The sequence below is a fragment of the Lissotriton vulgaris genome, chromosome 3_1 (genome assembly GCF_964263255.1).
Source record: "Lissotriton vulgaris chromosome 3_1, aLisVul1.2, whole genome shotgun sequence".
NCBI lineage: Eukaryota > Metazoa > Chordata > Amphibia > Caudata > Salamandridae > Lissotriton > Lissotriton vulgaris.
In genome coordinates, this window is record NC_141689.1 from 91,998,569 (window position 1) to 92,025,918 (window position 27,350).

Here is a 27,350-nt window from a genome sequence, read left to right on the forward strand (position 1 = left end):
GAGTCACCCACCGCACAGCTCCGCCGATGCACCCACCGCACAGCTCCGCCGATGCACCCACCACACAGCTCCACCGAGGCACCCACCACACAGCTCCACCGAGGCACCCACCACACAGCTCCACCGATGCACCCACCACACAGCTCTGCCGAGGCACCCACCACACAGCTCTGCCGAGGCACCCACCACACAGCTCCGCCAAGGCACCCACCACACAGCTCCGCCGAGGCACCCACACAGCTCCGCCGAGGCACCCACACAGCTCCGCCGAGGCACCCACACAGCTCCGCCGAGGCACCCACACAGCTCCACCGATGCACCCACCACACAGCGCAACCACAGCATCACTCAGCGCAACCACAGCATGACTTAGCATCCCCACAGCATCACTCAGCTCAACCACAGCATCACTGGTTCAAATATGTTCTTTCAATGTTTTCAAGCTTTATTACAAATCACAAAAAGATGTTAATATTTCACTTCTGTTCTTGGATTTTCGTCACAATAAAAAACACTGAACATAATCTTCACAAAAGTTATTTACAAAAGTTTAAGCTATTGCCATTACAAATTAAATAAATTATTTAAGTATTAATTATTTAAAAAAATTAAAAGCCATTTTATTTGTAATATCAATACATCTAAGCCACATAAATACAAAACATGTTGCATTACAAATGCTATAGGTGTCACATTTGCGAAAGTTATAACTATTGGCATAGTAAATGACAAAGCTATTAATTTAGCCATTTCAAAAAATAACATAAATAAAAAAAATTCATTTATAAGACCAATAGCTCAAACTTTCCTAATGCGAGCCCTATTGCATTTCCAATGCTTGTTCTTCCTCCTTCTTTTCCTTTTTTTATGTTTTCTGTATCTTGCTCTACATCAGACTCTGTAGAGGAAAAATAAGTTCTGGTCCCTAAAAAGGAGGACAAGTGGTCCCCACCTGCAACCATTGGCTCAAATGAAGCACTGGCCTGCCCTTGATGCTCCCAACCCTATCTGCCATCTTTAGTTTGGTTGCTGAAAGGAATGCATTAGCAGCCGCGTTGGGTCAGCCTATTCCCAGCAAAGGGCTGGACTGCCCTGTAGATTTTAGGTATGCACAAAGTTATTTTCAGAAACGGCGTTGAACACCTCTGGTCAGCAACGTAAACAATAATACTATGATGACAATAACAATGGCGCACACAAGCTGTTAATATCACAAGGATGAAATCAGAGTTCTCTAGGAGCAACTAAAACCTTTACGCAATCAAAAAAACTATACTACACAAATCAGTGGTCGAAGTGGGGAAAAAAAAGTAGGGGAACTGTGGGTGGAGAAACAGGGGGCGGGAACAACCGAAGATTGAATCAGTGGGCAGAGTCAGGGGTGTGGCTAGAAATAGCAAAACATACCAATTTTTAGTACGTTTAGCATTTCACTGACCAGTTACAGCTTATAACGTTATTTAATTAAAAGAATGGATATGTTTATTTGAGGTTTAATTCAGGAAAAAGCAAACACTCATAGGGAATACAGGTTTATGTAAAGCATATGAAATATAAGCAGGAACAACATGTTACCTTAATGCTTTTACTCTCATTGTTCAGAAATCCATGATTATTTTTTGTCTCAAACATTGAGGTCATGAATGCAGGGCTCCTCCTATACACATGTGTTAAGCAGGGCTCAGAAGAGAAAGGGACTCTTCAGGAGAATCTAGACTCACAGAAACCCACAAAGGCTCCTTCATATTCATGTCAGCCAGCTGGCTGCTCAATCATAATATAGTAAAAAGAACAACTGGTGGACAGAATGCAGAGCAATATCATACATTCACCCCAGTGCAGAGAGATGGGCCTAAATCCATTGTTTATTTGCTCACATGCGATTTCAGTTTGGACCCAGCCATATGCAAATCAGTCTTGATCCTGTGCCCAATGAGAACAGTGTAGCCCGAACTGCCAGGCCAGGTCCTCCCTGGACTGGAAACAAGCATCCTAGGACCGGTTTTGGGCTTTCAGCCCTCATCAGCCAGGTTAGCTTGATTCCATTGGCATGGAGAGCACAGGACTCATGTCTGAGCATACCTGTCCCACTCGGGGTGACAAATGCAAAAAGAACAATTGATGGACAGAATGCAGAACAAGGTCATACATTCACCCCAGTTCAGAGATCGGGGCTTAAATCCATCGTTTTTTGCTCACCATGTCATTCCAGTTTGGACCCAGCCATATGCAAATCAGTCTTGATCCTGTGCCCAATGAGAACAGTGTAGCCCGAACTGCCAGGCTAGGTCCTCCCTGGACTGGAAACAAGCATCCTAGGACCGGTTTTGGGCTTTCAGCCCTCATCAGCCAGGTTAGCTTGATTCCATTGGCATGGAGAGCACAGGACTCATGTCTGAGCATACCTGTCCCACTCGGGGTGACAAATGCAAAAAGAACAATTGATGGACAGAATGCAGAACAAGGTCATACATTCACCCCAGTTCAGAGATCGGGGCTTAAATCCATCGTTTTTTGCTCACCATGTCATTCCAGTTTGGACCCAGCCATATGCAAATCAGTCTTGATCCTGCGCCCAATGTGAACAGTCCAGCCCGAACTGCCAGGCCATATGTATTCAAGTGTCCTTTCATTCGGGAAGTGAACACAAAGCAGTACCCACTGAACTATACACATAACATATTGCTCTTTGATATGCATGGTACATGTTCTTTGCAGCAGGCATATTACCCCTCTGCACTACCTTAGATGAGTAAAATAGCCACTAGACAAAACATGCTCCCATCTCCCTCCAGCAGGTACATTGATCACCAAAGTTATCTTGGCACTTGTATTGTTGACCGAAACCTGCTGAATATACAAATAACTTTGCAGTGTTTTTAAAACTCCTGCACTTGTACAAAACCGGTCCCCCCAAACTAAACTGGCCCCCTACCCTTCCAGTCGCCCTGGGAAACGCCTACTCCTGCCCTTTCACTGCTCCTGTCCAGTCAGTACTCCTGCTCATGCTCGATCAACACTCCTGCTTCGTCAATTCCCCCGACCCCTCCCTTCTCCTGGCCCGTCACTTCTACTGGCCCGTCACTTCTCCTGCCCGTCACTGCTCCTGCCCTGTTCACTGCTCCTGCCCTGTTCACCGCTCCTGCCCCGTTCACCGCTCCTGCCCCGCTCACCGCTCCTGCCCCGTTCACCGCTCCTGCCCCGCTCACCGCTCCTGCCCCGTTCACCGCTCCTGCCCCGCTCACCGCTCCTGCCCCGTTCACTGCTCCTGTCCACTGCTCCTGCCCCGTCACCTCTCCTGCCCCGTCACCTCTCCTGCCCCGTCACCTCTCCTGCCCCGTCACCTCTCCTGCCCATCACCTCTCCTGCCCATCACCTCACCTGCCCGTCACCTCACCTGCCTGTCATGTCACCTGCCTGTCACTTCTTGTGCCCGGTCACCTCTCCTGCCCTGTTGCCTCTCCTTCCACGTCTCCTCTCCTGCCCCATCACTGCTCCTGCCCCGTTCACTGCTCCTGCCCCGTTCACTGCTCCTGCCCCGTTAACTGCTCCTGCCCCGTTAACTGCTCCTGCCCCGTTCACTGCTCCTGCCCCGTTCACTGCTCCTGCCCCGTTCACTGCTCCTGCCCCGTTTACCGCTCCTGCCCATCACCTCCCCTGCCCGTCACCTCACCTGCCCGTCACGTCACCTGCCCGTCACGTCACCTGCCCGTCACTTCTTGTGCCCGGTCACCTCTCCTGCCTGTTGCCTCTCCTTCCACGTCTCCTCTCCAGCCCTGTTGCTTCTCCTGCCCTGTCGCTGCTCCTGCCCTGTTCACTGCTCCTGCCCCGTTCACTGCTCCTGCCCCGTTTACTGCTCCTGCCCCGTTTACTGCTCCTGCCCCGTTTACTGCTCCTGCCCCGTTTACTGCTCCTGCCCAGTTTACTGCTCCTGCCCAGTTTACTGCTCCTGCCCCGTTTACTGCTCCTGCCCCGTTTACTGCTCCTGCCCCGTTTACTGCTCCTGCCCCGTTTACTGCTCCTGCCCCGTTTACTGCTCCTGCCCCGTTCACTTCTGCTGCCCCGTTCACTTCTGCTGCCCCGTTCACTTCTGCTGCCCCGTTCACTTCTGCTGCCCCGTTCATTTCTGCTGCCCCGTTCATTTCTGCTGCCCCGTTCATTTCTGCTGCCCCGTTCATTTCTGCTGCCCCGTTCATTTCTGCTGCCCCGTTCACTGCTCCTGCCCCGTTCACTGCTCCTGTCCTTTCACCGCTGCTGTCCTTTCACCGCTCACACCCGGTTACTGCTCTAGCTCAACCCCGTCACCTCTCCTGCCCAGTCACCTCTCCTGCCCATCACCTCACCTGCCCGTCACATCACCTGCCTGTCATGTCACCTGCCCCTCACTTCTTGTGCCCGGTCACCTCTCCTGCCCTATTGCCTCTCCTTCCACGTCTCCTCTCCTGCCCTGTCGCCTCTCCTGCCCCATCACTGCTCCTGCCCCATCACTACTCCTGCCCCATCACTGCTCCTGCCCTTCATCATCCCCATAAGGTCACCAATCATAGACTTCAGAACATTGGAATATTTTCTTAAATCACTAACAGACTCCTAAATACTGGGGTCAAACGCCGGGGCTGTCATTGCTTGAGTTAGAAAATATTTGTCTGCACAGATGGCGTCATTATCAATGGGGCTTTGCAGGGGGGCGAATCGGTTAGTACATGCAATTATTAAATCTGCCAAATCATGTGCACATGGGTCAGGAGGTGGTGTAAATACTGCTTCCAAATATGAGCTTACTCGTTTGGTTATGGGTGCAAAACCACTCTTGCCCTTGGGTTTCTCAAACATCTTTGGAATGGTGTGTGTTACACCGGGGCCTGTATGGGGGGGGGGGACAACTGTCAACAGAACTAGAAGTGGCGTGAGAACGGCCCCGGTGCACCTCCGGGCCGAGATTGCCGGGAAACAGTCTGGTAGGCATTGATGAACGTTGCTTCCGCAGGTAAACACTGTGAATATCACTGCCACAAAACACAACTAATAGCAGCTTTAAATTGGCATGTAAATTTGCTGGCAGCGTCCTCACAAATGAGGTGTGATCACTGGCTTACAGCAGCCGCAGGGCCATCAGAGTAGCCGTTTTCGCACTATGATACACTGATGGCCCTTTCAGTCTCACTTTGCAGGCCCATTAGACCCAGCGGGGAAGGGGAGGAGGCCGGGCGCAGTGCAGAGGCCTTCTGAATATTCAAGTTGCACCACTCATGCGTGAAAAAGAAAAAAAGGTGTACTTTAAAGTATGGCAATTTTACAGTCCCCGGTACGCTCTTTCAAAACTAAGAAGTAGGGGAACGGACTAACATAATTTTAAGAAGTAAGGGCTCGCCGTGCCCTTCCGTCCCCGCCCACTTCTAACGCTGGACACAATTAATGTTATAAGTATAGAAAACACGATCCAAAAGGGAATGACTTTGAGAGGGGGCTAGAGAAGTATATACGACTATAAAAGTATTTATTTAAAAAAAAAAGTTTACAATATTTTTATGTGTACAACAATCATTATGGAACAGTAACATGCAATCATTTGTTCGGAGTTCTGTTGCCCCTGGCAAGGCATTCTTAGAATGTAGACTGCACTGACCACGCAAGGATTCGTGGCTGGGGCGAATGGAAAAAGAGTTGCAGGAGGTGCTGGCAGTTGGCGACGCTGTATGAAGTTACTTGTTTGCATAATAAAGCACCTTCTTTCCTGTGACGACCTCCTACCTTCATTTCAGTGTCGACGATGATGAGACATACGAATATCTGGAGTGAAGAGTGCCAAAGTGCTGTTGAGGTGATCCCAGGGGACAATGCAGCTCCCATTCAATCCTCGTGATGCACATATAATTGTCACCGATGCCAGCAACAACAGCCTTGGAGTGGTGTTTGCATTAAAAAGTGATGGAACGGAGGAGGTCATTTGGTTTGCATCGAGGGGTTCAGAGTTGGCCTATTCCACCATTGAGAAAGGCCATGGCACTCTAGTGGACTACCCAACATTTGTGTGCGGAGTTCCGATTGCTTTACGCACAGTCATAAACCAACGGTTGATTGGTGTAGTACCAAGGGGGCGGGAGGGCGGATACTCTCAGAGTAGCTAAATGCTAATATCACTTGCAAGAGTATCATTATCGTGTCGAGTATGTACCTGGAAAGTGGAACATGGTGGCAGATTATTTGTCAGGATTGCCGCTGGCTGATGACAATTGCGGAGATACAGGGGAGGATGAAGTTGTGTGAGACGAGGCGATTGTTGGGGTTATCTATCTCCGATCAAGGGTGGAGGGTGGCACCTGAGAACGATGCTGTGTTATCTCCGGTCAAAGCCTGGGTGGAGAGTGGTGGGCCGAATGTGAGCAGGGTGAGTTTAGAATGTGTTCCTTAAGCGCATGTGGCCATGGAGCAAACTTGGTACCTATTAAATTTGATAGCGAGAGTTCTTGTTGTGGCACATGACGGAATTTGACATTTTGGGCCATGAAGCTGAGAAAATTAGGATTTTGGTGGCCAGGGGTTAACAAATCGGATTAGTGTTTTGTACGTGATTGTGAAAGTTGTATTATGAGTGACAAGACACAAGTTACCAATCCATCACCGATAACCTCTGTAGAGTCGATCATCAAGCTAGCACTAGACATTTCTGGTCCCATTAAGATTAATGGATAAGTTCCAAAGTATGCTTTAGTCCTGTTGGATTACATGACAGGTTGCATTTGTGAATAGTGTGGATACGCATGCTGTACAAGGACTCTTGCAGAAGATATTCAATAGTGAGGGTTAGCCCAACAAAATTGGGACAGATAATGGCACGCAATTGATTTCGGATGCAATGAGCGTTTTTTTGTTAGCAAGTATGGCATCAAACACTCACGGACCTGGTTATATCAATCGAGAAGCAATGGACTGTTAGAACGATTCAACCGTACATTGAAGGATTAATTGCAATTGGCATTAATCAATAAATTGGGTTGGAAACTTTTGGTGTAAAAAGTCTTGTAGGTCATTCGGGCTACACCTATTGTGTATATGGGAGGAATACCTTTAGTCTTGTTGCGGGGATGTGTCCCTGGTTCCAAAATGTGTAGAGATTGGATGGGTCACAAACCTATTGATGCTTCACGCTTAGCTAATGCAGTGGATGTCAGAGCTGTAGTTTCAGCTGGGCATACGACCAAGATGGATATGAAGATACATGTGCATGTAAAAAAGGGGTGTTGGGTGAGGACAAGGAAGCGGAGTCATGTTATGAAAACTGAGTTGAGGTATTACCCTCCAGTCCAAGAAGTCAAGGTGATGTCTCATGCTGGGCGAACGAGGGATGGGCGTTTGTGGAATAATAAGAGTTGGTATTTCCAGAGGATAAGGTTGAATTGGTCCAGAGTCATATGGGTTGCGATGATGGCGCTAAGATCGGCGAGCTTATACAGCCTTTGCAATCGGCATTTTTGAAACGTGTACCTGATTGCTTTAAGGATCATGTTATGATTTGAATAACTGTCTGGGATTCTTCCGACCGTGTTACTAAAATTTTGTTGTATATTTTTTTCTAAGTTATGATTTATTCTTCTGTATCTTAATGTTCCATTTCTTGAAATTTTTCCTTAGTTTATTGGTTTGTTTTAGAATTATTTGTGATAATTTGGGTTTGTTTAAAATCTTTCCATTGTTAAAAGGTGTGGGATATGTTGTGCCTGGTATCGTACGGGGATTTGTGATTGGTGCTAATGGAAAAGGAGTTACAGGAGATGCTGGCGGTCACGATTTGAAGTTATTGGGGAAAGGAGTTGGCCTAACGGCTAGGGCGGTCGACCTCGAATCTGGGGAACAGTGTTCGAGTCTCCGCAATGACGCTGAACATCTTGTGATTCTGGGCAAATCACTTCATCTCCCCGTGCCTAACAAAAATGAATGCGTGTCCTCATGTAACGTAACTGGTGCTATGTAAAGCGCTCTGATACCCGATTCGGGTCAAGTTTGCGCTATATGAAACTCTGCAAAAAAAACTTGTCTACATAATAAAGCGACTTCTTTCCTACGACGACCTCCAACCTTCATTTCAAGTTCCTTGTGTTTATGCAAACAAGGTTTCTTAATCACGTTTGCTTAAAATGTCCCAATTAAGTTCCAGTCAAAAACAGTTCTTTCTAAAGCAACTGTCTTCCAAAATGCTACTTAATCTAAACTACAGTCTACACGTTTTGTGGTACGGATTACAAAAACCGCTTTGTCGGGACATGGAATTTGAGAGAGTACTTATACTTAAGGAAACTTCTTTTCTGAAACCTTTTGCCTTGTCCCCTCCAGTGATGAAATTGCTTTTTGTTCACCTTAGGAGTCTGTGCACTTTACCACTGCTAACCAGCGCTAAAGTGCTTGTGCTCACTTCCCTAAGCATGGTTTGAATGGCTTACTTCTGATTGGCATATTTAATTTGGCTGCATGTCCCTTGTAAAAAAACAATAATAGGGGTATACCCAAATAACCCTCCCACACCTGGGTAAGGGACACAAAACTGCAAAAGACAGAAATTGGTCGGGAGGGACCAATCTCACAATCCTTAGAAAATAAGGGACTATGAATACTGGGAACCAAATTCTCAGCATTAGTGTTTTTTACCAACAGAATGATCACATATCTAATCATAACCATGATTACCAATTTTATTTATAGTATTCTTTGATGCAAAGTAATGTTTTTATATAATGCTATTAATGAACATATAATGTACACATATATATATATATATATATATATATATATATATATATATATATATATATATATATATACTCACACACATATCTACAACAATTATATACATATGACATATAAGGACAAACAATATTCCTATACAAAATAAAACCTTTTTCACCCAGAAGGTCACACAAAGTCAATCAAGTGTCCCCCTATTTATTCAGGGGGTACACTAAGAGCACAGGGGGTACACTAGGAGCACTAAAAGCATTACTTTGCAAGGTCTCTGCCCGTGAAGCGTTGCTACTTACACACTGTGGTGCCTCCGTTCGCTTTGTTAATTATTCAATCGCGGGGATTGATGTTTTGAACCTCTGCTAGAATTGGTCTGTTTGTCAAGTCAAGTGAGACAGCAGAGTGGGGGAAAGCAAGAGATGCTACTTTATGTTGATGTTATTGCTGGCTCGTCCAACTTGAGCAAAAGAAGGAGCCGCCCAACAGTTCAATGACTGCAGTGAAATAATTAGCAAAGCCAGAAGGTCTTGCCTCCCCCTCTTTTACAGAGTTTGCGCTGTAAGCGACAGTCCTTCAAAGAGACACTTGCAAAGTGCAGCAGGATATCAGACAGGCATGTATAGCACTATGTTTGATCCTCAGTTATCGGAGGAAAGATTCACACAGAAAATCCCACCTTTAGATGTTAGGACTACTCATGTGTGGAGTGTCAGTTCGATTTAAGGTGTGATAAGTGCACTTACTAAACTGAACTCCATATGCAAACACTAATTGAATAAGACTAATTGAAGACCCAAACACAATGCACTGCCCTTCAGTGTTAAATGGAAGAGGGGTGGAAGTCACACTAAACTGCACAATAGGCACACTCAGGACTTCCCCAATGGGTCAAATTGTGTGATCCGCGCCCATCACTTTACTTCTCTATATTAATTTTCCTTAACCATCCAGTTTCAGAGCAAAGTGAAGAAGTTTAGTAGAGGATCCACGCTCTACGAAAACTTCACGTATAAATGGTCAATACAAAATATTTCATAAACAGAGAATGTGACAAAATTACACATTGTGGCGTAAATAGCAGAAATGCGGCCAGGGCATGGAGTACTCATTAACTTTCAAAGTTTAAAAAAAAATTGTACTTTGAACAAATTCTACTGAATTCAGGGATAACATTTCATGTACTCAATGAAACAGAGAGGTCTCCTAAAATGAGGTGATGCAAAGAGATGGAACGTCAACACCACCTAGGAGGTGGAGAAGTGTGGCTCACTGGTTAAAGGAGGCATACCCTGAAGCTGAGGTCAGACCCGGGACCAGGGTTCGATTCCCGACGCGGCAGGGTCCTGAGCCCAGTTGTCCACGGACTCGATAATTCTTGCTTCGGTGCCCACTCTAAGCACGAGTTCACACTATGCAGCTCTGGGCAACAAGCTTGCTTAATCTCCACAACGGCACCCCCACCCCCACCCCCCCGCGGCGGGATCCCTGGCTTTCACCTTGGGGATGCCCAGCACGGGTGATCTCACAGGGATTACCAGGATGGGTTCCCAAGGCAAGCGCCGAGATGCCCAAGGGTACATCGAGCGCTATATAAGAACATACATACATACATACATACCTTGGTTCCCCTAACGCATGATTCACAAATGATTCTGAGCGATGAGTACCACTGAATCCAGGACCACAAAGGACTGCGAGATAACGAATGATAAAACAATGATCATTTACGAGCAACAGTATTCCACAATGGTCATCCGGTTTACAGGACGTGTCCATGTGGGATGTGGCGCACTGCACATGGAATGAGTGGCAAGAAAGCAACCTGTTAGCGCTGCTCAGAAAGCTGTGCTATCCTCAAGCAAAATTACAATAAAAAGAGAAGCAAAGAAATGAAAGGGGAAGTATAAAAGGAGAAAATTGAAAAGTAAAGCTTTGGCTAACCAGTCTCAACATGGAAGCAGTCAGTTCCAGGTGGGTGTACACATGTGATCATGAACGGATATCATTCACAGGGCATGCGATCCGCTGACTGATATGGACTGATTGATTACCCGAGGCAGTACACAGTCCTGGACAGCAACACAGTACAAATTACTCTTTGACAGGCCAGTGGCCTAACCCCTTCACTGCGGCGGCTATTTCGCCGCAGTGCTAAGGGGGCGGGGCGGCCGCGCGGCGGCTGCATGCTGGTGACGGAACCGCTCCGTCATCAGCCGCGGTTGGGCTGTGCTCATGACGGAGCGGTTCCGTCATGGCCCCGCCCGCTCAATAGAACGCGCCGCGCAGGCGCGAAATCAGCGCCGCGCAGGCCTGGCGGCCGGGCCATGACGGAACCGCTCCGTCATCAGCACAGCGCCACCGCAGCTGATGACGGAGCAGTTCCGTCATCAGCATAGAAAGGGTTAAGAAGGCTAACCCAAAGGCCCTCAATGCATCTAGATGGACTAATATTCATGTATATGGATGTACGTATTATTTATTTATAAATTACTACAAGGTCCTACCCGATAGCAAAGTCTGTCGGGGCTTCCAAATAGATTCTAGCAAGTAAATATTTTATTATAAAATATTAATAAACATACAATTTTTTACCTTTTTTACATTAATTTATACGTATATGTTTCTTTAAAATATTTTATTAATTTTAATGGCCTAATACTTAATAAAAAATATTTAAAACATATTGTTTTTACATATTTAATAATTAAATAATTAATATGTACGATTTATATATATATATATTCAACATTAATTTATACCTTTAACTATTCCTATGGGGTTTAAATGCAAGTCCCTACCTGCATTATTTTCTATGGGAGGGTGTTGTAGTACCAGTGGTTGGCCATGTGTAGTGCTGGAATTACTACAAAAGTGTAAATTTACTACAAAAGTGAAGTTTGTGAATACAAAAAATTTGTAAACTTGCTCAAAGTGTAAACTTACACAAAAGTTCAACTTGTGAATCAGGCCCTACATGTGCATCAAGAACGCTGTCTTGGGCATCCGAAGCTAATCCTGCACATAGGTCAGGTGCACTGGGAATTTAAATGGGGGTGTACCGGGCGTCTGAGGCTAAATTAGCAACTGGAGGTCATTTGAGGTTCAACGTTAAGCTCTACACTGAGCTTTAGAATCCAGACCTGTGTAATGGGGGTGCTACACTTGAGGTAGCAGGGTTGTGGGAGTGGACTTGTATGCAAGCCAGAGTGTACGGGGAACACTTGTCCTTAGGGATGCTCCTACCATGCCAGTCACGGTGGATGAATCCAGAAGTTTACATTTGGGACTGGCTTGCAATAACCTTTAATGACTGATGTACATTCTTTCTCTGCAATAATTACCACTTTCAATGAGGACAGGCTGTTCTTGGAGATAACTGTGCTTAGCTTGCAATTTTCATGGCAAGACATTACATCAAATAACAAGCAGTGAACACACACTATCTCCACCGGCATTAATTCCAAGTATAGTGCTTTGTAAGAAGTCTCAATATTTATTGATGCCATGAAAGTTGCCAAATGCAGCTCAGTGGAAAAAAACCTCAAATAAAACATTGCCTATTCCCGTAGTACACACAGTGCATGCATTCCTTCAAGGAAAGAACAAGCATTTGCAATGCAATAGGTCTCGCATTAGGAAATTTTGCTATGTTTCGTTATGCTATGTGTTGTGCTTTATGTTATGCTATGCTTTGTTTTGCTATCCTATGCTTTGTTTTGTTATGCTATGCTATGTTTTGTTGTGTTATGCGATGCTATGTTTTGCTATGCTTTGTTTTGTTATGCTATGCTATGCTTTGTTATGCTATGCTTTGTTATGCTATGCCAAGCTTTGTTATGCTGTGTTGTGTTTTGCTATGCTATGTTTTGTTGTGTTTTGCTATGTTTTGTTATGCTATGTTTTGTTATGCTATGTTTTGTTATGCTATGCTATGTTTGTTGCGTTATGCTATGCTATGTTTTATTATGCTATGCTTTGTTTTGTTATGCTATGTTTTGTTATGTTATGCTTTATTATGCTATGCTTTATTATGCTATGCCAAGCTTTGTTATGCTATGCTGTTTTGTGTTTTGTTATGCTATGCTATGTTTTGCTATGCTTTGCAATGTTATGTTTTGTTATGTATGCTATGTTTTGTTGTGTTTTGTTATGCTATGCTATGTTTTGTTGTGTGTTGCTATGTTTTGTTATGCTATGCTTTGTTTTATGTTATGCTATGTTTTGTTTTATGTGATGCTATGTTTTGTTTTATGTGATGCTATGTTTTGTTTTATGTGATGCTATGTTTTGTTCTGCTATGTTTTGTTGTGTTTTGTTATGCTATGCTATGTGTTGTTTTGCTATGTATTGTTTTGTTATGCTATTTTTGTTATGCTATGCTATGTTTTGTTTTGCTATGCTATGTTGTGTTTTCTTATGCTATGTTTTGTTTTGCTATGTTTTGTTTTGCTCTCCTATGCTTTGTTTTGTTATGCTATGCTATGTTTTGCTATTACCTCTCTGTACCGATCTACAGCCAGGGACTTTTTACTGCACCACCCCCACTGCAGCAATAATGTAATCCTGCTTATTAAACTTCAATGTACTACATGCTTTGGGGTGCAAAGGGATTTCATTACAATACCTGAGGCTACATTATGCATTATCCTTTTAATGCAGTCAGAGGCAGCCGCACTACATCATAATAAAACAATTCTAAAATGGAATAAACATAAGGTATTAAAGGCATGTGCCACAAACAGACTACCTCTTTTAAATGCGGCTCACAAGCAGATAAGTTCCCTTTACTTCTCTGTACTAACTGTATTTATAATGTTTTTTTTTAAAAATATGTTTTATTGGTATTTTCACATTACAAAAATATAAAAAACGGTGTGACACATAACGGATAGGCAGTTATACGAGCGAGCCAATAAGGATACATGGTTTACATTTGTGCCTGCCCAACATTTCTTCCATCAGCCTTAAAAAACATTTAACATTGAACATATAGGTAATTGCGTGTGTACGTGACCTGCGTCTCAAAGACAAAACATAGATGTGGTTGGTGGCTGTTTAGTGTTCGATTACACTCCCTGCGCTGGGTTGTTCGCTGTTGGTCAGGCGTGTATGGTTGATTTATGGAGGCTTGTAAGAGCTGAGGTATTTGTCTAGTGTTAACCACATTACACGGTATGGGTTTTTCCAGGGTGTTTGTCTTAGTGCCATGATGTCTGCCCCTCTCAAGAATGTTACTCAAATCAGCCACCCCTTGAATGTGGCTTTGGTGGTGTCTTTCCACTTGGCTAGTACTATTTTGACTGCTGTCGTCAGGAGGAAGTCTAGTAGGTACCGGTCATGCTGTGTGGCTAGATCTGTTGTAATATTAGCGGTGGTAGTTGTGGCAAATGGGTGTTGTAGAGTGCATCCTAGGGCTTCGCTGAGGAAGCCCAGCACCTTCTCCAAGAATTTGCTAACCGTACTACATTGGAAGATGAGGTTTGCGAGGTCTCCTCCTACAGCCCCGCAGTTCTAGCAGCTGTCATTGTCCTTAAGGCCTAATAATACTAGGCGAGCCAGTGTCCAGAATGCTTGGTGTAAAAGCCAGAATTTAGTTTGTGCTAGCACTGGGGATATCATGTTTCTTGATGGGGCCTCCGAGAACCTTTGTAGTTCTTGTTCTGTGAGATTGGTGCCCAGTTGGGTTACCCAGTAGGTGTTGTTCTTTGTGTTTAGTTTGGAGGTACCTGGGCGGAGTAGCTTGTATAAGTGCGAGACCTGGTGACCTGTCTTGTTTATGTTCTCCATGCACCTGAAGATTGAGGGCTTGTGTTTGTTTAGTTTAGATTTCGTTAGGGCTGTCTTGATGGCTAAGAAGTTGTAAAGTTCTACTTCGGGGAGGTTGTGTATTTCTCAGACTGTTGAAGGTTTTGGGCGATCCTTCCTCCTCTAGCTGAGCTGGGTATGAGAGACCTACTTTTTTCCATGTGTGCAGATCGAGGGTCTTTCCTCTGTATTTGATCTTGGGGTTATCCCAAAGTGATTCCCAGGGTGAGTTTCTGATGCTGACTTCGAGCTTTCTATCTACTTTGAGCAGCGCCTGCCTAGTGATCTTGAAGATCAGGGTTCTCGTGTACGCTTGCATGTTGGCTGTGAGTAGAGTTAGGGTGTCTGCATTGTTTAAAATGGCTTTCTCTATAGAGAGCCAGGGTGGTGTCTAGGGCTGCTTAGGCAGAACCCAGTGCATTACTTGTCTGGCTATGAAGGCTGTCTGGAAGGTTCTCAGGTCCACCATGTTAAGGCCCCCTAGCTTTTTACCTAGTCTGAGTTTCTGGAGGCTAATTCTGGGTTTTTTATCGCGTCATATGAACTGGTTTAGCATCCGGTCGATTTTTTGGTGGAAATAGTCTGTGAAAGCCAGGGGGAGCAGTCCAGCTAGATAGTTAACTATGGGAGTGATCATCATCTTCACAGTGTGTACTCTGCCCCACCAGGTGATGAACTTGGGCAACCAAGTGTCTAGCAGGCCTTTTATCTTTTCTAGAGTGGTTTTCTAGTTCTGTTCTAGGGTCGATCTTAGCATCCCACAGAAATGGATGCCTAGGTATTTGACAGAACTAGGTTCCCAGGCTAGAGGTAGAGGAGCCCATACCTCTTTAGTTGTGTGTATATTGAGGGGCATGCATTCTGATTTGTCTCTGATGAGTTTGTATCCTGAGTGTTTTGCGTAGAGATCGATAGTATGCATGAGTGCAGGCATAGAGTGAGCGGGCTTCTCCGTTATTATGAGCAGGTCGTCTGCGTAGGTAGCAAGTTTGGCTGTGGTGTTGTTTATATTTACCCCGCTATACTGTTATTGTCTGTGATATCCCTGATCAGGGGTTCGAGGGCGAGTAGGAACAGCAGAGGAGATGAAGGACATCCCGGTCTCGTCCCCCTTTCGAGATTAAAAGGGGCTGAGGTTGTTCCGTTGATTGCTATCTGGGCTTTGGGGGATTTGTATAGAGCCATGACTTTCCGCATGAAGCTCTCACCTAGGTTGTGCGCTTGCATCCTTTTCTCTAAGAAATGCCAGGATACCCTGTCGAAGGCTTTTTCTGCGTCCTGGCTATTGTCGGGTTGGCTGTTTTGGAGGAGTGTTCTATGACTTGGCAGAGGAGTCTCGTGTTATCGTGGGCCATGCAAGTTTTTAGATAGCCTACCTGTGAATTACCGATTAGCTGTGGGAGCACTTTATTTAGTCTTGCGGCCAGAATTTTGGCGTATAGCTTGCAGTCTAGGTTTATGAGAGATATAGGGTGGTAATTTTTGGGCCATTGTGGGTCTTTGTTTTCCTTAGGTATGATTATTATATTGGCTTGTGACATGGATTCTGTGACTGCCCCTTCTTCTCCACAGTGGTTACTTTACACAGCACTGGGCTTAGTTGGTCTTGGAAGGTTTTGTAAAAGGGTGCGGTGTAGCCGTGCGGTCCAGGGGCTTTGCCGTATTTTAGAGCCCTTATGGCTGAAGTGATCACGCTGGTTTCTATGTCCTGACCGAACACCTTGGCTTTCTCTTTTGTCACCTTGGGTAGATTGAGTCTATCTAGATAGGCTGTTCTAGATTGTCATCTTTTTTGTAGAGTTCTTTATAGAATTCCATGAATGTGTGCTTGATTTCCTTATTCCTGGTGTGTGGCCTGTTTGTATCTGTGATTGTTGAAATACTTTGTTTTCTTTGCTTGTATTTGAGGTATGATGCAAGCAATTTGCCCACTTTGTTAGCCTCGCATAGGTTGATTTGTTTGTATTTCTTGATCCACAGACCTGCCCGTTCGCTCAGAATTCTGTTGAATTCATATTTTTTCTGTGAGTTTTACAAGTGTGGCTGCGTTCGAGGTATCGTTAATGTGTTTCCTTTCCAGTTCTTTGATGTCTTGTTCTAGTAGGTTTAGTTGCACTTTTGCTCCTGGGTCTCTCCTGGCTTTGATTTCTATCAACGTCCCCCTGATGGTTGCTTTAAGGGCATCCCATAGGCATTTTGGGTCTGTGTCAGCAACATCATTTTCCGCGATGTAGTCTTCTATGGCTTTCTGTATTCTGTCTTTGTCCTCTTTTTGCCATGGTTATGTAGTTAAATGTCCATCTGCGCGGGATGTGCTCGTTGTGTCTGCCCGTGAGGTGTAGGCTGATGCATGAGTGATCTGAGATCGTTCTGGCCACGATGTCTTTGTGTTCAATTAGGTGTGTGTGTGTGAGGCTGAGACCAGGATATAGTCTATTCTGCTGTATGAGTTGTGTGTGTTAGCGTAAAAAGGTGTAGTCTCTGGTATCGGGGTGCTGGAGTCGCCATAGGTCCTCAAGGTTGAACCTGATGCATACGTTTTTTAGAGCGTTGAGGAACGTCGGGTCGGGTTTGTGATCTTGATTGTCTGTCTAAGGTGTGGTCCAGGGAAAGGTTGAAGTCGCCGGCCAGCACGTTCATATCGCACGGCTGGTAAGCTTCTATTTGCCTCAGTGTCTCTTCCCAGAAACTAGTGTCGTCTGTGTTTGGGGCATAGGTGTTGGTTATCAGTATAGTTTCATCTCCTCTTTTCAGTTGGGTGAATAGTAGTCTCCCCTGATCGTCACACTGTTCTTTTTCAATAGTTATCTTGGATCTACTGTTTATCAGGGTGATGACCCGTCTTTTTCCCTACTGCTGGGGAACAGGCTACCTGACCTATCCATCTCGCTCTGAGCTTGCTGGTGTCTTCTTTGGCTAGTTTTGTCTCTTGTAAGAGGATGATGTCGCCTTTGGTCCTAGCTAGGTAGTCTAGAACTTTCTTCCTCTTAATCGGGTGATTAAGCCCCTTGACGTTGAGGGAGACTATCTTCAGGTCTGTTTGCAGAGCGTTGTTGTTATTTGGCGTCATGTTTAACGTGGTCCTGGCGCATGTTGGTGTGTGTAGTAGTGGTTTGGTGTGGTGTTTTTTTGTAGTGCGTGTGAGTTAACTGAGCAATTGTAGGAGACATGGACAAGGACATGGACAAAACTGGACAAAAAGACCACACAGACGGGACAGACACTATGTACATCAAAATCCCCTTCTCCCATCCCTACTCCCCCCTCCTGCCCCTCCCCCACCCTGCATCTTTGTCGTACTGTTGACGTGCGACAGCAAGGTACCTTCCATCCTACTACATTCCCCAGGCTAGTCAGAGATCGCTCTACGACATCCGGGGGTAGGTCTGACTGTTGTTGCTGACCATCTGATATTATTTGCCGCTTCATCAACCCCCCTCCCCTTATGGAAGTGAAAAGATATAGTCATTCCAATGGACCGTCAAGCTTGTCCAATCACTTCTTGTACTACGATGTACGGGTTCGCGCTCTTCTATGCCTAATGCTAGCATTCTCTGAGGTAGATTTGCTTGTGCAAAGGTTTTTGGTGTCTTCATGAGGTAGATATCTACGGAGGTCAAGAAGTCTTAACACGCGTCTGTGAGGCGAGTTCTGTTGCCCACAGGGTTTTTGGTGCACTCTTGGGGTAAATTTTTGGTAAAGCCAAGTGTTCTCATCTTGTGCTTCTTTTTTCATTGCGAAACTGGCGAGTTGCCTCTTGTGCATCTGCTTAGTGCTTTTACTGTTATTCTTACAATGTGATGTCTTACATTTCTCTACTGTACAGTTAGCCTCTTTCTTAACTTGTTATTACTGATTGTTTAGTCTTACTGACTTTGTTTTTTTTCACTGGGCTTGTATCATCTCCCTTTCCCCTCCCCTCCCTCCTCCCTCCCTCAGATTCCCAATTTTTGGTCTTCAGGTTACCCGCCCGCCACCCCCCTCCAGTCCCCCTCTAACCCCCCTTCCTTCCCCTTACCGGAGTTCATTTCTCCTTCTCTGTTTAGGGCAGGATCGCGGTCAGGGATTTTTAACATTTTAAACCCCTTTCTTGGCGCGGACTTATTTATCGCTCTCCGATATTTGGGAAAGCCATCCTGAATCTCCCCTCATGTCCGCATCGCTAGGTCTCGAGCGTCGGACATTGTTGAGCTTTCCTCCTAACGCAGAACTGAGGAATCCCCTTGGAAACGACGACGCTAAGCGCTCGTGTTTCCAAGGGTCATTCCTCTAATTTACCAATTGCAGGCTCGAGCACTCGAGTCAGTTGCTCTCCTACTGTTTTTTTAATTGCGATTCATGCCGGACGAGTAGTTTCTCCTTATAATTACCGATTTACATATCTATTTATTTTAACGCTCCAATCAAAAAAATATAGAAAAAAGGGGGGGGGTGGGGGAGATCATTATTTCTTAAACTTACTTTATCAACCATTACCTTTTTTCGGCCACATTTTTTTAATTTTTTTTAATTTAAAAATTTTTGGAAAACCTTTATTAGAGGTAAAACGAGGTACAATCGATACAAAGCAGAACATCATAATCAGCCATCGGAACATGTTTAAACAGAGCAAGCAATTAGACCATGGCAGTGCAAGTCTCTGTCCCACAAATGGTCGGTTGTAACCCAGGAGAGCAAGTTCGTCGGAAAACAACAGGATCAATGAAGGTTTAATTTTAAATTAAATATAAGGGCAGGATCTGTGACAGTATATGTAGATCAAAGCAAATCAGGGGAGGCACAAGAGACAGGATGATCGTAGTCCGGGAGAGCTGCCAGTGGGGCGTAGTGGTATCACACGGTACCAGGATAGACGTAAAGCAGCAGTCCGCCCCCCAAGCAAGACCCCAATCGCCTTAGCAAAGCAGTCTAAATCCCCCTTACTAATCGAAAGAAGGCAAATGTGCAGAGAACTACCACCACAAAGATCTCGAAGAAAGAAAAAGGAGAAAATAGAAGTAGCCAGAGGCAAAGAATAAGAAGGCCATAGAACAAAGAAAAACAAGACAACCTTCCCCCATCCCCCCACCCTGCACCCCTGCATGTGGCCATGGCCTACCCCCCAGCAGCGTGCCTGTCCCCCATTATGAACCCGAAATGTAGACAAGAGAATAAGAGAAATAAGGAGATAAGGAGATAAAAAGAAAAGAAAAAAGGAACCAACAGCCCACGATAGGGAAGGAAACATGGGGGAGACTCCCGGTGCGGGAACCCCAACCTCCTCCCCCCCTTCACCCACCTTTAAATCGGTCAGGGAGCAAATTACAATATTGGAGCACCAGCTTAAACAGGATGTATCAATCGTCCAAGTCCCACGGGGGGGCATAATGCACCCCCAGTCGCAGAAACGGCGCCCTAGGCACAACCGACTCTCAGAGGTCAACAGGATCAATGATGCAGGTCCCACCCGCCCCAAAATGCCGGACCGGGGTAGACTGCACAAAGTGAAACAGTCACGGCAGTCCAGGAGTAACCAGAACCTCTCCAAAGTCTCGTGGATCAATCAGCCACCAACAATCGTAGTCCACTGAGTTAGCCATCCTGTAGCCGAATCGCTTTGAGACACCAGAAGCCTCCCCAGTGGGCAAATACGAAGTGTCGCCATCAGTAAAGCATCTTTACACCTCGTCACAGCCCTGCAGACACCCTTACCACAATGAAGGTGACGAGCAAAACCGGTGACGGCCACAGCGATCCATCGATTCAATAGCAATCCCAGCTACATCCCACCATCACCAGAACATAGGTCCGAGGCCCTTCAGAGAGGTACAGTCTCCATTCAGACTATTGGCACATCCAGCCGTCTCCACAAGGTATAATCCAGTGAATCGCCAATGTTCCAGCAAGCAGCGCCACGGCGCAATACAGGCAGGCATAGGAGTCTTCGGTCCCTTCCCAGTCAAGATGGCGAAGTGCCTGTGCACCAACAATAGGCAACACAAAATGTCCGTCTCCCCGCCACTGATGGTCGATTACGGGCCCCCCCAGCACGAGAAGGCACATTAGAATCGTGCTCTCGCCAGCGCCCATGAGCTAGAGACATAGCAGCAGTTCAATTTGCAGGCATGTGAAATGCTCCGGGTAAACAAGGAGCAAGTATCAAAATCCGCCAGCAGTCAAAAGGTCTCTGGGGGGGAAGTGGAGGGGGGGGAGATACAAGACGCACAGTAAAAATTGTGCAATGCACCTGGAAAGGTCTTCGGCGGTGTCGAGGGTATTTTCAGGGTCTCCGGCGGGAGACCGGCGCCCCACTGGTCAATGCGGCCGTTGTTGTTGCTTTGGCAGGCGGGTGCAGCAGAACGCAAGGTCCCGGCTCCGGCATCTGGCAGGCCGCCCTGCACCGGGAAGCATACCTCCGTCCCCGGAGTCAGAAATCACGCCGGAGTCGGACGCCCCACCTCGGCGTCCCTTCCGACGGACAAAGGCTCCGCGTTTTCTCGGATCAGGCAAGCGGATCAGGCGGCAAGGAGAGAAGGTCGGCGGAGCCGGGACTCGGTGCGGCCATCTTGGCCGCCGGCCCGGCTCCGCCCCCCCTCGGCCACATTTTTATCTTACATTCTGACTGCAATTATGCCAGATTTGGACTCAGATGATGCTGCTCAAAGCTCCCTAATAAAGAGTCTCTAAAAAATGTTATTCAAAAGGAAATGAAGTCCCTTAAGTTTGATACTCTTAAAGAGGTTATGTCCTCTATAAGGCACCTTCCCAATGACTTCCCTGACACTCACCTTGGATAATTTTTCACAAGGGAAAAGAGCCAAGAAAACAAATCATTCTGAGCCTTTGAGGAGCACTATGGGAGGTCCTAGCACTGCTAATGCTTTGGGATGTCCTAGCACCTCAACCATTCAAGGAGGTCCTTGCACCTCATTTTCTATTGGTGTCCAACGCGGCACAATCAGTACGGGTGTCCAACGCGGCACAATCAATACGGGTGTCCAACGCGGCACAATCAATACGGGTGTACAACGCGGCACAATCAATACGGCTGCCCTTCGCGGCGCAATTAATATGGCTGTCCCTAGCGACACACATTTTGAAAGTGTTCAAAACATCCCAGAGAGTGATTCAGAGGAAGAAGGCAATTTCATTAATCCTCATGATGAGTTCGTCCTCGACTGGACGATGAAGAGCTAGATTTTAATAGCCAACCTGATATGCACTCCCCATGTTCTTCCAAGGATGTAATTCTCACCCCCCTGGGTGAAGAGATATTCTCTCCTCTTAATATCTCCCATCCCAGAAGCTACAAATGGTTCCCTCAGGAACATGTGGCTAAGTTTATTCAAAGATGGCTCACAAACTCTTTGGAAAAAGAAACTCGTAGTACCCTCAGGTCCAAGTGCCCTAGACCTACAATTCAGGATAAAGTTTGCCAAACCCCCAACCTAGATCCTGATTGGATTAAGTTTTTATTCAAATTGGGGAGAGACCCGCGCAAGGGATTAGAAAGGTCTTTTAAGGGCTGCCAAGACCGCCTTTTGGATGTCCTAGGTCCCTTGAGTAGAATCTTAGACTTAACAGAATGATGTCATATCAATGACACTCCCCTTGATGTTGACCTTATTAGAGGCTGGAGTCGAAGAGCTTTAGTTCTCCTGGGCAATGCTTATTCAAGCCTTAACATTGAAAGACGAAGATCCCTTCTTACTAAGGTTAATCCAAAATTGGGAGATATGGCTGAAAGAGAACCTTCCCTAAACCCGAAAGGGCTACTCTTTGGTGAAGATATGTTTAAATGTATCGGTAAATATGTCTCTACCTTCACCGCCCTCGATAAGGCCCAATCTAATTTAAAACGTTTTTTCAATCAAAACCTTTTTGGACGGGCTGGAAGAAGGGGCCTTTCCTCCGGCCGGGACAATCAAAGGCCCTATTCAAGATTTAGAGGCTCAGGAAGAGGCTTCTACTCATCCAACCAATTTCATCCACAAAGAAGGAGAGGCTCACGCTACAGAGGATCCAGATCCAGCGGATTTACGAACAACACAAACTCCAATACTCCAAGTAAGTATTCCTCCACCTCTTTCCTCTTCCCCACCAAAGGTAGGGGGCAGTCTACAGTTCTTTTTCCATGTATGGCAAACTCTAACACAAGACACTTGGGTTTTGGAGACTGTTCATGGTTTCAAAATAGATTTTACCAATATTCCAATTCAATCATCCCTTCCCAAAGTTCTATATCTTTCAAAAGATCAACAGATCGTAGAAGAGGAAATTACCTCCATGCTACAGAAGGGTGCAATCTTAGAAGTGCCTTGGAGTTTGAAAAGGTTTATAAGTACTCTCTTTCTTGTTCAAAAAAAGGAAACCGGATGGAGACCAGTTATAAATCTAAGAGAACTAAACAAATACCTGGTCTACAGACATTTCAAAATGGAGGGAATCCACCTCCTGAGAGACCTTCTTTTAGTAGGAAACTGGTTGGTGAAACTGGATCTGAAAGACGTCTACTTCACCATTCCTATGGCCAAGAAACATCAACCCTTTCTTCAGTTCACTTTTTCATTTTCAAGCCCTTCCTTTTGGACTTTCATCTGCCCCTTGGTGCTTCTCCAAGATTATGTGAACTATCGTCTCTCTTCTGAGGGAAAGAGGTATTCGCTTAATCATTTACCTTGACGATGTTCTCATTATGTCCTAAGACCATTTGCAGATCTTCTCAGATCGGAGGACCTCAATGGACCTCATAGAGAGCCTAGGATTTATTATAAATCGGGAAAAATCTATCCTTACCCTCTCCAGATCCCTGGAGTTCCTTGGTTTTTCCGTAGATACCTCAAAATGCCTTCTCTTGCCTCCCCCGAAGAAAATTTCAAAAATTTGGAAGGAAATAAGATTGGTCTTAAAACAAGATTCTCTTTCCCTGAGAGAGTTAGCCAGACTTTTAGGCCTCCTATCTTCCTCCATTCAAGCCATCTTCCCTGGTCCTCTCAATTACCGAGCTCTTCAGAGGATAAAAGGCAAGGCTCTCAGATCCGGTCTTTGGTACGGAGATCTTGTTACTCTGGATCACGAAGCAAGATCGGAACTCTCTTGGTGGCTGGAGAATTTGAACGCCTGGAATGGGAAAGCAATCTTCAGGTCTTCCCCAGAGTTTGTTCTAGAATCGGATGCATCCTTCATGGTTGGGGCGCTCGCCTTCTCAACCAAAACACTGGTGGCGTTTGGTCGCTCTCGTAGTCCTCCTTTCACATAAACTACTTGGAACTCACAGCGGGCCTTCACGCTCTGATGAGCTTCAGACACTCTCTTCAAGCGAGATCCGTTGTCCTGAAAATGGACAACATCTCCGCCGTCTCTTATATCAATCGCCTTGGCGGTACCAAATCTGCAAACCTCTCCAACCTAGCCAGGAGACTGTGAATGTTTTGCCTGGAACACACGATTGCTCTGAAAGTAGAGTACCTTCCAGGAAAGTCAAATATTTCTGCGGATTGGAACTCAAGGTTCCTTTTAGATTTCAGCGATTGGAAACTCAGCCCTTCTGTTTTCAACTCCCTAAATCGCCTTTGGGGTCCTCGAGATGTAGATCTATTCGCGAGCAGGTTAACCTACCAGCTAGAGAAATACTTCAGCTGGATGCCGGATCCGGGGACATTTGCAGTGAATGCCTTCCTCCAATCCTGGTCAGACCTTCAGGGCTATGCCTTTCCCCCCTTCGCAATGATCCAGAGAGTCCTTCAGAAGGTCAGACAAGCCCAATGCTCTCTGATTCTCATAACTCCGTTTTGGCCTTCAACAGGCCTGGTTCCCAACGACTCTCCGACTGGCCTGCCAAATTCCTTTCTTAATTCCTGCGACCCAAGGCCTTGTTACAAACGCAGACGGGGAAGATCATCACCTAATTCTTTCCGGGAGTTTGAACCTTCTTGCTTAGAAAGTGTCAGGAGATCCAATGAATTGTCTGGACTTTCGTCATCACCTGCACCTCTCCTCGGAGAATCATGGGCTCCTGGAACACACCATAGGTACAACAACATTTGGAGAAAATGGCTTTGTTGGTGTGTGGAGAGGAACTTTGATCCTGTGGAAGCTCCTGTCAAACATATAGTTAATTTTCTTGTTGAACAGTTTGATAATGGAGTTTCTTATAGATCTATTAATTGTTATAGATCAGTAATTTCTGCCGGTCATGCACTTGTCAACGGTAAGACGGTAGGTAAAAATTTTATCATTTGTAGAGTCATGAAAAGCATCAGACTGAAGAGACCTCCTAGCAGGCGCGCAACACCCATTGGACTCACCGGGCTTCAGCCCCCCGCCTCCCCCCCCCCCCCCCCCCCCCCGTCGTGTGTGGCAGCCCAGGATGAGACAGATCCCGGGCACACAGAGCCGCACCCGAAAGTTTTACAGGTCTTTAAAAGACCATTTGAATGTTAATTAAGCCTTGCAGTTGTTTCACCCCTTCTAAGAGCCCCTGCAGCTCCATTCTGCCTACTGATTAAAGTTTCCCCCCCCCCCCCCCGATATTTTTTCTTATTTCCCCCCCCGAAATTTGGCTCTAGTTGCGCCTCTGCCTCCTAGGCCTAAATACCAGTCCATGTGGGATGTTAAGGCTATTCTTTACCTTTTTGTTTCTTGGCTTGATAACTCTCTTCTTAATAGGAAATGTCTTTCTATCAAACTTGCAACACTTTTATGCCTTATTTCTTGCCGTAGAATCTCTGATATCAAGTGTCTTGATATTTCCTATATGTCTTTTGATATGCAGGGTGTTAAATTTGAAATTGTTAGAAGAACCAAGACTATGTCAGATTTTATTTTCTATCCTCGCTTTGATATGTGTAAAAAGCTTTGTGTTTTGAATTGTATTTTGGAATATGAGAATAGAATGAAAGATCTTCGCCCTCCTGGTGCTAATCAACTGCTTATCTCTTTGGTTAAACCTTTCAAACCCATCTCTTCTCCTTCTGTTGCAAGATGGGTTAAGTGTGCTATGAACCTGGCTGGTATTAAGTTCCAAGCACACTCTATTAGAGGCGTGATGGCCAGTAAATCTTTCGACTCTGGCGCTAAATTGGACGATATCTTCAAAGCTGCGGATTGGTCCAAAGCATCCACATTTTCTCGACATTACTGCAAACCTATCGAGCACATGTCTGATGTTATTCATGGCTACCAACATGCATAATGTAACCTCAGGTCTTGTAATGAAATTGCGATCCTCCTTTTAACATGACCAGAGAATCTGGATTTCATTAAAGACACGGAGGCTAACATTATCCCTCCCGTCCCTCCCTTGGACGGTGTATTCTTGCATAGTATATTTTTTCTGTAATATTTCTTGTTTATGATTTTATCTTTGTGATTGTATTGTGTTATACTATGCTCTGTGATTTTATTTGTCTCCTTTTTTCAATTTTTCACATGTTCTCCATTCCTTTCAGATAATTCGGCTTAAAGAATTTCTCCTCTCCTTGGGCTCATTGCTCTCGTTTTGGATTCTTCATTGAAGAAGTTCTTCACTTCAACCTTCGTTTTGGATTTTTTCGTTTGTTCTTATTTATCCAAGACTTTGAGATCCTTTGGAACTTTATTTATTCGTCAACATTTAAAAGAGGCAGTCGGTTTGTAGCACATGCCTTTAATACATTATATTTATTCCATTTTAGAATTGTTTTATTATGATGTAGTGAGGCTGCTTGTGATTGCATTAAAAGGATAATGCATAATGTTAGCCTCCGTGTCTTTAATGAAATACAGATTCTCTGGTCATGTTAATTAGAGAATCGAAATTTCAAGTAGGGGCGTGGCTGGACCTGCACTAACCCATGTTTGTTTTTCTAACAAAAGGCAATAAAGCTGGTTTTAAAAAAAGAAACAAGGGAAACAAATTGTGTCTGTAGGAACCATATTGTAGTCATATTGTAGTCATTTCGCTTGTATTTTGTTTTTGGCTCTGTACAGCACTGCATTTCCTCCAGCTAGGGTTGCAACTTATGAATAGCATACATTTACACTCATACTCAACAACTGGAGGGTGGGCGACCTTGGCCCAAGAAGTGTCCCTCACTGAAAAAGTAGCTCTAGGTTGTTCACTGCCGTTGACATAACTTCGATACTGAAACAAGGGACTTTCATTTTAAGAAATGTATGTAGTGGTTTCAGAGTGTGGCCGAAAAAGCGATGGGAATATTTCACTAAGGATAATCGAAAAAAAGAGGAGCCCCATTGAACCAAAGGAATACGGCACTATACAGTGATGAAAGAACAGTATCTTTTGGACAATATTATATTATCTAAACATCATCCGTTCTGTACATTTCATTCAAACCTGATATCTTACCTCCACTTGCACCTAGTCATACTCAAGAAGATTAAACCATAGATCGATAACAGATCATCAAAACACATAAAATTATGCAAAAATAGAAAATCGATTTATTCATTAAAGAATTCATTTAAAAAAGTAGTGTCTTCTACAGCATAAACAATGTGGCTCACATCTCAGAATGGTACTGCGAATTAGGTGTGTGGCAAGTAATATGTGATTTGCAAGTTATTACAGGCAACTTCCATATTCTAATTGAGGATGCTTCTTATTATTAGAAGATTGGGAGTGGACAATAATAACAAGCACTGGCAATTTTCAAGAGGTATGGCTTATGAGTTTAAGTGCTTTCTCAGGCCTCGAAAAATCTCCTCGCCCACTTGTTAGCGAGTAAACTTAAGTGGGAATGGAACAGGTGTTCTGTTCATTCAGACAGGGAATGAGCAATAAAGACACCTTTAAATATTGTTTTTATCTTGTCACATTTGCCATCTGC

At 45.1% G+C, this 27,350-nt stretch overlaps 1 protein-coding gene across 4 annotated transcripts in view; it reads right to left on the reverse strand.

The window, feature by feature from the left end:
- ADISSP (adipose secreted signaling protein) overlaps nt 1-27,350 on the reverse strand; it is a 360,219-nt gene that overhangs the window by 251,779 nt on the left and 81,090 nt on the right. The window lies entirely within an intron of this gene.